The sequence below is a fragment of the Mauremys mutica genome, chromosome 12 (assembly GCF_020497125.1).
Source record: "Mauremys mutica isolate MM-2020 ecotype Southern chromosome 12, ASM2049712v1, whole genome shotgun sequence".
Classification (NCBI taxonomy): domain Eukaryota; kingdom Metazoa; phylum Chordata; order Testudines; family Geoemydidae; genus Mauremys; species Mauremys mutica.
The window spans coordinates 26,315,505-26,326,157 of NC_059083.1; the positions used below are offsets into that span (position 1 = coordinate 26,315,505).

At 43.1% G+C, this 10,653-nt stretch overlaps 1 protein-coding gene across 1 annotated transcript in view; it reads right to left on the bottom strand.

The window, feature by feature from the left end:
* LOC123344859 (butyrophilin subfamily 1 member A1-like) overlaps positions 1-7,896 on the bottom strand; it is a 51,170-nt gene extending 43,274 nt beyond the window's left edge. Inside the window, exon 1 of the mRNA XM_044981355.1 lies at positions 7,704-7,896. The gene's annotated coding sequence lies outside the window, so the exon portion shown is untranslated. The remainder of the gene's footprint in view (positions 1-7,703) is intronic.
* Positions 7,897-10,653: the final 2,757 nt, after the last annotated feature.

A 10,653-nucleotide genomic window follows, 5' to 3' on the forward strand; every position in this document is an offset into this window, starting at 1 on the left:
CAGCGAAGGCCTTTGTTTGTAAATCAATACAGATAGGTACATTTACACAGTAATAGCGCCTTTCTCTTGTAGATTGCACAGCAGCCAGAAGCAGACTGCAGCAACTTGCGGTGGGAAGTGTAAGACCCCTGCTGGGGCTGAGCTGTGCTGTCAGTACGGTTTAGCTGGGGTGGTTTGCATGGCGTGCTCGGAGAGTGGGCTGCAGGATTTCCAGGCAGAGGCTCTGCTGCTCCCTGGGGAGAGAAGGGAGGGACACTGCAGCTGGCAGCTCTGCGGGCTCTCTTGTGTGGAGGGGCAGCTAAGCCGCTTTAACCCACCTCCCTGCACCCCAGCTTTCTACCGTCCCGACCCTGCTTTGGCTGAGGGCAGTGCACTGTCTGCCTCACAGACCTGCCTGCCCCACGCCCCCCTGCCAGAGAGAGAGTCCAGCATTCAACTCCCCAACCCGGGCACAGGACGGACTCGTGAAGGCAAAGCAGGCGACAGGTCCCATTGCCCTGTTGCCATTGCACTTGGCCCTCTGCTGCTGCATGCCAGGGACTGGAGAGGAGAGCGCCCATTTCACCTTGCAGCTCTTCGAATCCTACCCCGCCCACCACCCTCCAGTCAAACCCAGATTGCGCCTTCTCCCCCCTCCACACCCAAACCCGGTCTGCTTCCCATCCCCTCCCCAGCCAAACCCGATCCTCCCAATTACCAAACCAGTCTGCTCCCCTTGCACTCCCCAGCTGAACCCAAACCCCAACTGACTGAACCCAGTCTGCTTCCCTTCCCTATCAAACCCAATCCCCTCTCTGACCGAACCCAGTCTGCTTCCCTTCCCCACTTAACCCGATACCCCACTGACTTAACCCGGTCTGCTTCCCTTCCCCACCAAACCCAATTCCTCCTCTGACCGAACCCAGTCTTCTTCCCTTCCCCTCCCCAGCCAAACCCGATCCTCCCAGACAGTGACCGAACCCTGTCTGCATCGTCTGCTCCCCTTGCACTCCCGAACCAAACCTGAACCCCCACTGACTGAACCCAGCCTGCTTCCCTTCCCTATCAAACCCGATCCCCTCTCTGACTGAACCCAGTCTGCTTCCCTTCCACACCAAACTGAACCCCCACTGACTCAACCCGGTCTACTTCCCTTCCCCACCAAACCCAATCCCCAAGTCTGACGGAGTATCTGCCATTCTAATTTTATAAAAACAACAAGGAGTCCAGTGGCACCTTAAAGACTAACAGATTTATTTGGGCATAAGCTTCTGTGGTAAAAAAAAACCCACTTCTTCAGATGCATGGAGTGAAAGTTACAGATGCAGGCATTATATACTGGCACATGAAGAGAAGGGAGCTACCTCACAAGTGGAGAGCCAGTGCTGACAGGGCCAATTCGGTCAGGGTGGATGTGGTCCATTCCCAATAACAGATGAGGAAGTGTCAATTCCGGGAGAGGCAAAGCTGCTTCTGTAATAAGCCAGCCACTCCCAGTCCCTATTCCAGGCCAAATTAATGGGGTTAAATTTGCAAATGAATTTTAGCTCTGCTGTTTCTCTTGGAAGTCTGTTTCTGAAGTTTTTTTGTTCAATTGCATTATTTCTTGAGGCAGAAATATATGTACATATATTTGTAACGAAACCTTTTTGAACTTTGCACAAAAATTGGTGCTAATACTATTATTACACCCCAACCATGAGTTTAAAATAGTGTGGTACCACATCTCATATATATTTTTTAAAGGGTATAAAATTGACTTTTGTTGCAACAAAATAAAAAATAATAATAAAAAAATAGTCACGTGACACACACAACATAGACACAAAAGACACACATGACATACAGGACAAACATACAATTAAAAACAAATGGCGCCAGAATTCTATTCATAACTATACAAAATAACACAACCAAAAATAAAAAGTAAAACGTTATTACCTTTTTTAAAACTTGTAGCATAAATTTGATAAAAAATATATTAATATTTGCCAAATGTATTGTATTAATTTGGTAACAAGGAATTTTGCATTACTTTATATTTAACATTATTTTAAAACTTTGCTATATGGAAATAAGAAAAGCCCATGTTTCAAATATTAGTTAGTGGTTAGGGTTAGAAGCAGAGAGTGCACTTCTGTTGCTTGGCAACCATATCTTCAAGAAAGTTAGGAAGAATTCCAGCCATTGCATTCCTGAAGGGTTAAAATAATTAATTTACTGGATTTAAAGTTTTTACCTTGTTTTCTTTTTGTTTCTTGTTTTGTTCGGTTTTTAATTGCTTTTTCTTTTGGAGGTTTCTGTAAAAACTATAACTTTTAACTTTTAAAACAAAGAGAGAGAGCTGAAGTGAGCAGAGGCGGGGGAAAAGGGGGGTGAAGAGCAACCTAGGAAGGTAGGGAGACCTGAGCCAAGAGAGATTAACTCTATCGGGTATTTGAAAGTACAGGCAGCAACAGCAAGTTTAGCAAACTGGGAAAACATATAAAGGACAAAACTTAACCGGTATGTAAAAATATTTGAGAAAGAAGGTTCTATTTTTAGATATGCACGCGGAGTGTGGTTCTGTGGGTCAAAGCAATTGGGAACCTGCACAGTTGGGAACTGCGCCCCTGGTTTTTATCCTGGCTCTGAGAGGAGAGTGGGGGTAGTTACCTGCTCTTGTAAAACCTGAATTTGTTCCCCCACTGTCTGTTGCTTTTGTGTGCATGCCAAATGGATAGTGGGAGTGCCCTTTTTTGCTGCAGTTAACTCTTTTTGGGCAACTCCATGTGTTAATGCATCAATTCTAGGTGTCAACCCGCTTAATTTCAGTTTTTTACTTTGAAATTCTTTTTTATTCACTCCCCTGCGATCGAGTCGCAGCTCCTGTCTCCTAATGTGCTCTGTGACCTGTTCCATTTTTTCCTTCATTTGATTTACCAATTCAATGAGAGTATTGTTTGCTACTCTTTCCTTCTGTGCACTTACTTGTTCCGTTCTGACAGGCACCAGTCTAGGTTTAACTGGAACCCGGCTTTTATCATAAGGTGGTGGTTGCAATGCAGTGGACCCTGTTTCATATTTTAATTTTACTAGGGCCACCTTTTTCCACTTCTGTCCCCATTCTTTAGGCACCGTAACAGCACCTGAAATGCCTTGAACACCAGGTGACGGCACTTTTTGCTTATGCAGGTTTTCTACAGCTTTCTCCAATTTTTTATTTTCCTGCTTTACTTGCATATTATGAGTCTGGACTGCCTGTTGCCCTGCTGAAAGAGCTTGGGCTTTCCAGTGCTTGACCATTACTTTAGTTCAGGCCTCAGGCCTCAACTGGGCCTTTATCTGGGCCTGCACTTACTACACCTGGGTTAGTGTTTTTGTTGTGTGGTTGCTGGTGAGTATTTGCTTCAGGTTTGGGGGGCTGTCTGTAAGCAAGGACAGGTCTGTCTCCCAAGATCTGTGAGAGTGAGGGGATCATCTTTCAGGATAGATTGTAGATCTTCGATGATGTGCTGGAGAGGTTTTAGTTGAGGGCTGAAGGTAACGGCTAGTGGCATTCTGTTATTTTCTATGTTGTGCCTGTCTTGTAGTAGGTGACTTCTGGGTACTCTTCTGCCTCTGTCAAGCTGTTTTTCACTTCAGCAGGTGGGTATTGTAGTTTTAAGAATGTTTGATAGAGATCTTGTAGGTGTTTGTCTCTGTCTGAGGGATTGGAGCAAATGTGGTTGTATCTTAGAGCTTGGCTGTAGACAATGGATCATGTGCTGTGTCCTGGATGGAAGCTGGAAGCATGTAGGTAAGTGTAATGGTCAGTAGGTTTCCAGTATAGGGTGGTGTTTATGTGACCATCGCTTATCAGCACAGTAGTGTCAATGAAATGGATCGCTTGTGTGGATTCGTCTAGGCTGAGGTTCATGGTGGGATGGAAATTGTTGAAATCATGGTGGAGTTCCTCAAGGGCTTCTTTTCCATGGGTCCGGATGATGAATGTTGGCATACTATGGGCCATGAGGGTAACCAAAGCAGTGCTGCTGACCTGAAGGTGTATATTGTCGAAGAAAAACTCAGTTCTTGCTTTTTGTTTGGGTGCAGCAAAATTAAATATTTTATTTTTTTTTAGTAATTACAATGGAGGGAGAGAGTGCCATAGGACACAGGGTCGCTCTAGTCCTGGACAGGTTTTTTAACTGGTAAACAATTACAGCAAGCCTTTATACCTTTGTTATAGACAATTTTACAGACAGTAAAATTATATACTGTCTGTATTATTTATAGACAATAATACAGACAGTAAAAAGCAACAAATACATTTTGTTTATACATAGCAGAAAGGCTTATTTTATTTGTCTTACTTTTAAGAAAAGCAAGCCTGCATTTTGGTTAGTGATTGCAAGGTCGTAATAACTTTGTACACAGTTCTTGTTCTGTCGCCTTGCACTATTTTTGCTTTTACAAGTCTTACGTTATTAGGGTTACAGTATGGCCTGACTTTTGCTAACTGACTGACACGCATTAAAATCCCCTTTAAATTCTTATTGAAGCTTTTTCTGCTTCCACACTTTTTCTGCTTACACATACACACACATACCAAGGCCTCTTTTTTTTTTTTTTTTTTTAATTACGATGCATTTTTACCTGGTCTGGACCAATACCATGAGGCGGTATGACAACCCCTCTTGAGGCGGTAAAAACCCCTTAGCACCGGTGCATTCTAATGCATTTACCTATGCATTAACTTATGCATTACCTTATGCATTACTTTGTTGGCCAACTTAGCAGTTTTCAATACTGCTATAAACTAACCTTGTTGGGGCCTTTTTTTAATACCACTTTGCATTTGATCTTGCTGCACAGTTAATAAGTTCAGATGGCGTGAGCCCAACAGAGACAGACGTCCTCACGGACAGTCCTTCTCCGATACCCCAATAGAGATTTCAAAAGGTTTCATACCTCTCATGTGGCGCCATGGGGTTCGAAGGGGAATGATCCGTATTAGCCGTCTGTGGGTCCGTGGGCGTTGCCATCCCGGACGAGCCCCCAAATTGTCGAAGAAAAACTCAGTTCTTGCTTTTTGTTTGGGTGCAGCAAAATCAAATACTTTATTATTTCTCTAGTAATTACAATGGAGGGAGAGAGTGCCATAGGACACAGAGTCGCCCTAGTCCTGGACAGGTCTCTCAACTGGTAAACAATCACAGCAAGCCTTTATACCTTTGTTACAGACAATTTCTAGCAATAATACAGACAGTAAAAAGCAACAAATACATTTTGTTTATACATAGCAGAAAGGCTTATCTTATTTGTCTCACTCCTAAGAAAAGCAAGCCTGCATTTTGGTTAGTGATTGCAAGGTCGTAATAACTTTGTACACAGTTCTTGTCCTGTCGCCTCGCACTATTTTTGCTCCTACAAGTCTCACGTCATTAGGGTTACAGTATGGCCTGACTCTTGCTAACTGACTGACACGCATTAAAATCCCCTTCAAATCCTTATTGAAGCTTTCCCTGCTTCCACAATATTGTCCCCAAATGTGAAATAGTTGTGGGTGAGGACAAAGTCGCAAAGTTCAAAGTTTAGCATGTAACTAGTTCACAAAACTGGGGGGGTGGGTGTTGGAGAAATTCGGGGGGGGGGGATAGGGAAATCACTGCCCGGGCCTCTCTGGACCTCTGAGAGGGCCTGGGCAGTGGGGAGGAGCTGCTCCAGGCCAAAGACTATGAAGGAGGAGGTGGCATCGCGTGAGGTAGCCCCTCCCCAGGCCTGAGAGAAGAGAGGCAGTAGCTGGATTGGAAGGAAAGCTATCCCCAACTCATGAAGAAAATTAATCCAAAAAATCCTCCCCTCTCTCTGACCCATACACACCTAACTGAAAAAAAATAAATCACAATAGGGTCAAAAAAGGTAAGTAATTGACTTAAAATCAATATTTAAAAAAATACATTTTTGAGTTCCTATTTGTTGCCCTTTGGTTTCTGAGTCCTCGGGTCACTCTGATCATAATCTGAAACTTTCCCCTGCAACTGTAAAAGCTAGAAATTTATTTTTACTTTAAATGAAATCTGAGATTCTCACAAACTCATAACTAGAGCATTAGGGCTTTCAGAAAATTACTAGCAACAAAGAATCCTGTGGCACCTTATAGACTAACAGACGCCACTTGCATCCGAAGAAGTGGGTATTCACCCACGAAAGCTCATGCTGCAAAACGTCTGTTAGTCTATAAGGTGCCACAGGATTCTTTGTTGCTTTTACAGATCCAGACTAACACGGCTACCCCTCTGATACTTGACAGAAAATTACTGAATACTGCGAGACAAAATAAAAATCACAAAAAAATTATGAGAGATGCCAACACTGCAGTTGGTCAAAAATGTTTAAACAAAAATGGCTTTTAGACTTTTTTTAAAAAACTGATTTTTTCCTATTATTTTAATGCTTCTAAGTTTTCAATGAAATGATGCTACATGAAAAAAAAATTCAAATTGATTCAAAATGAGAAACCCTATTCATGGAATAAAAACATTCACCCATCTCTTACCCTGTTTCAAAGGAGAAAAGGGAACAAAAATGAAAACTGGAAAAAAAAGAGAAATAATATCTAATTTTTTGTTCAATAATATGTGATTCAAATTTGAAAAATAAGCAAACTGTTTCAAAGAAAAATATAATTTCCCAACAATGCTGCCATTTTCAAATAGCTGCACTCCTATAGGTTTCTTCGTGATATTGCCCCTTGAATGGCTTTTCACACAGGAGGAGATAATCTGTTACACAATGTATACAGTTCCCTTTTTAGTATGGCCTGAAGTCCCCACTCAGTGACACTCTTGAACACAGGATCAACATTAGACACATGCTTAATTCTCACTATGTTCAGAAGGAGAAAATGAGCCAGGTTTCTATTTCGATTGATTCTGAGCATAATTTTATTTTTTACAAGAACAAAAGGATTCACCCCACCCCCCAGTCAAGAGGCAGAAAACTGCAATGTCAGCATAGGGAGAAAACTAGACTGATGGCAGCTGGGCTTGGTGCAGTAAGTTTCCTGTATTCAAAACATAGGAAGTTACAAATCTCCCCAAGAACAGTGTTGGGCCCCCTGTTCTTGAATAAAATTCAGCAAAAGAAAGAAATGACTAATTCCACAAGCTGTAAAAGTCTCATGTTACATTGCTATGAAAACAAACTGCAACGTATTTGACAGTAGTTGTACTGTAAAGTTTCCATAAAGAGAAAAACAAATGATCACAGGATTATTTACTCCTAGTGTTTTGAATAATCTGTCCCCGCAATAAATATCGGTTATTAGACGCTATAAAGAGCCCTTTTGAAGCAAAATTCACCCACCTGGTTGGGTCTTCTGAGAAGTTTAAAATCTGGGTGTGGCCAGACTTCACCCCTTTGGCTGGGACCGTTACATGTTCATTGACTAGTCCCGTTTCTCACGCACAGGGGCGGCTCTACAAATTTGGCCGCCCCAAGCAATCATGCCCGGGAGGCGCCCCCGAGCCGGGAGCAGTGGACCTCCCGCGGGCATGACTGCGGAGGGTCCGCTGGTCGCGCGACTCGGCTTGAGCTGCCGCAGGCACGCCTGCGGGAGGTCCAGCCGAGCCGCGGGACCACCGAACCGTCCTCCACTGGAGCCGCCGGCCGAGCATCCCCTCCGCAGTCATGCCTGCGGCAGGTCCGCCGGCCCAGCCTGCCGCGCCCCCGGGAAACGGCCGCCCCAGGCGGGTGCTTACCCCCCTGGGCTCTGGAGCCGGCCCTGCTCACGCACGTTGCTCAGCTAATTCTGGCGATCAAAGAGCTTCAATTCTGTCTGCTGGCTTTTCCGTAGAACGGTGTGGGACAAGAAATGTGGGTTTGTTCCGAATCGATGAACCTGCGCTCGGCCCGCAGCATTCGCCCGGGGAAAGTGAAAGTAACACTGTCAATTGCCTCATTGCAAACCCTGTCACGTGGGGAGGGTCGAGTCTTCTCTTAAAGAAACAGCCCCGGGACTGCTGCACCGTGACTGTGTGGGAAACCGGAACTTTATGTTAATAAAAGGGGCTTTGGTGATGACGGTGGTGTTTAGGTGGGGGGGTGTTTGCCATTTACTTTATTAGATTCAGCAAAAGCAGGAAGAAGATTCTCTATGAAATCATGACTGGATTCAAAGCAGTCAGCAGAATCCTACGGGTATAAAGGGCAGAGGGAAGGGCAGTGGCTTCAGCAGATGTACCGAGCATGCTCAGATGAGCTGCTCAGGATGCTCAGTTCGCCGTAAATAGCACATTTCTACGGGAGCAGTGTCATTCCTGGGCATGGTAAGGGGAATCCCGGAGGGGCTGTCAGGGGGCGGGTTGGTTGAGTGGGGGAGGGTTGGATGAGTGGGAAGTTTGGGGGGGCTGTCAGGGGTCAGGGAGGGTTGGATGGGTTCGGGGGGGGGGGTTGTCAGGGCGGGGAGAGGGTTGATTTGTCATTTCTTTGTTTTGCTGAATTTTACTCAATGACAGTGGGCCCAATACTGTTCCAGGGGGAGATTTGTAGCTTCCTGCATTTTGAATTCTGGAAATTTACTGCACCAAACCCAGCTGCCATCAGTCTAGTTTTCTCCCTGTGCTGACATTGCAGTTTTCTGCCTCTTGACTGGAGGGTGGGGTGAATCCTTTTGTTTTTGTAAAAAATAAAATTATGCTCAGAATCAATTGAAACAGAAAACTGCCTCCTTTTCTCCTCTGAACACAGTGGGAATTAAGCATGTGCGTAATATTGATCCTGTGTTCAAGAGTGTCACTGAGTAAGGACTTCAGGCCATACTAAAAAAGGGAAATTTTATACATTGTATAACAGATTATCTCCTAGTGTGTGAAGAGCCATTTATGGGGCAATATCATGAAGAAACCTATAGGAGTGCAGCTATTTAAAAATGGCAGTATTGTTGGGAAATTGTTTTTGTTCTGTTTAAAACAGTTTGCTTATTTTTTAATTTTTTATTACGTATTATTGCACAAAATATTAGATTTTAGTTTTTCTTTTTTACAGTTTTCCTTTTTTCTCCCTTTTCTCCTTTGAGACGGGATAAGGGATGGATGAATAAAATGTTTTTATTCCATTTGATTAGGGTTTCTTATTTTGAATCAATTTGAAATATTTTTTTAATTTAGCATCATTTTGTGGAAAAATTAGAAACACTAAAATAGTAGGAAAAATTTGTTTATAAAAGCCATATTCTATTGAAAAATCATTTTTGTTTAAGTATTTTTGACCAGGTTCAGTATTGTCAACTCTCAGAGTTATTTGTGATTTTTTTGTGATTTTTATTTTGTCTCTCAGTATTCGGTACTTTTCTGAAAGCCCTAATATTCTAGTTTTGAGTTTATGTGAGTTTATTTTTTACTTGATTTCATTTAAAGTAAAAAATAATTTTCTAGCCTTTATAGTTGAAGGGGAAAGTTTAAAATTGAGTGTACCCTCAAGGCTGAGCAACCAAATGGCAAAAAATAGGAACTCAGAATGTACACCTCTACCTTGATATAACGCTGTCCTTGGGAGCCAAAAACTCTTACTGCTTTATAGGTGAAACCGTGTTATATTGAACTTGCTTTGATCCACCGGAGTGCGCAATCCTGCCCCCCTACTGATTTTAAAGTCAATAACAATTTTTTTTACCCAATTTGTGATTATTTTTTTAAATGTGTGGGGGGGATGGCATTTTTTGTATCAATTTTCATAAAGTAACGTGGGGGGGAGGGATAGCTGAGTGGTATGAGCATTGGCTTGCTAAACCTAGGGTTGTGAGTTCAATCCTTAAAATGTGAGGATTGGTCCTGCTTTGAGCAGGGGGTTGGACTAGATGACCTCCTCAGGTCCCTTCCAATTCTAATATGAAATATTCTAAAGCACAAAAAAAAAACCACCCCACAAAAATGTACAGCTTGTATATGTTCTCATAATTAAGCAATTATGCAGTTTTACAGCTAATCAAAGCTACAAGACCAGACAATCATAGGCACAGGAAGGGGGGGGTGCAGTGTCCTCAGGTTTTATGTGGGGCTCCACTCCTGGTCCCAGGGCTCAAATCTTGGCTCTGCACATGGGGATCCACTCCTGCCCACCACTAGCTGTGGCCCAGCCTCAGTCCCTTTACCACAGTCTGTGCCCCACCTTTCTGGAGATACAGTCCTGCTCCCAGCCCCAGCTCTGAGGGGAGGGTGTGTGGGGTGTGAACAGGGGTAAAGGGGGCATGAGGTAAAAATTTTGGGGGCACTTTCACTGGCTTTCAGCACCCCCACTGTAAAAACTGTTCAAGTGCCACTGCAGACAACACAAGATCACACAATACCACACACACCTAACACATTAGGGTGGTGACACTGACTTTTGAATACTGTGTTTGGTAGTGCTGCTGCTTTGTTTTTGAAAGGCATGAACAAATTTCAGTTTTCTGCAATAATTCATCCAATCTACACAAACCCAACGTATCATCCCTATTAATTTAATTCATCAAAGTGCTGTAGTTCTTTGGCAATAAGGGTCTGAAGGAAATGTCAGACTCTCAGGGTGGATGAAAATTGATCTTTAAAAAATGATTTAAAAAATCAGAGGCTTTTCTTTCACTTGGCATTTTTTAATTTAAATACTGGTTTATATTTCAGATTAAAATTATGACAGCTGATGCTAAGGCATATATATATATATAATATTCAA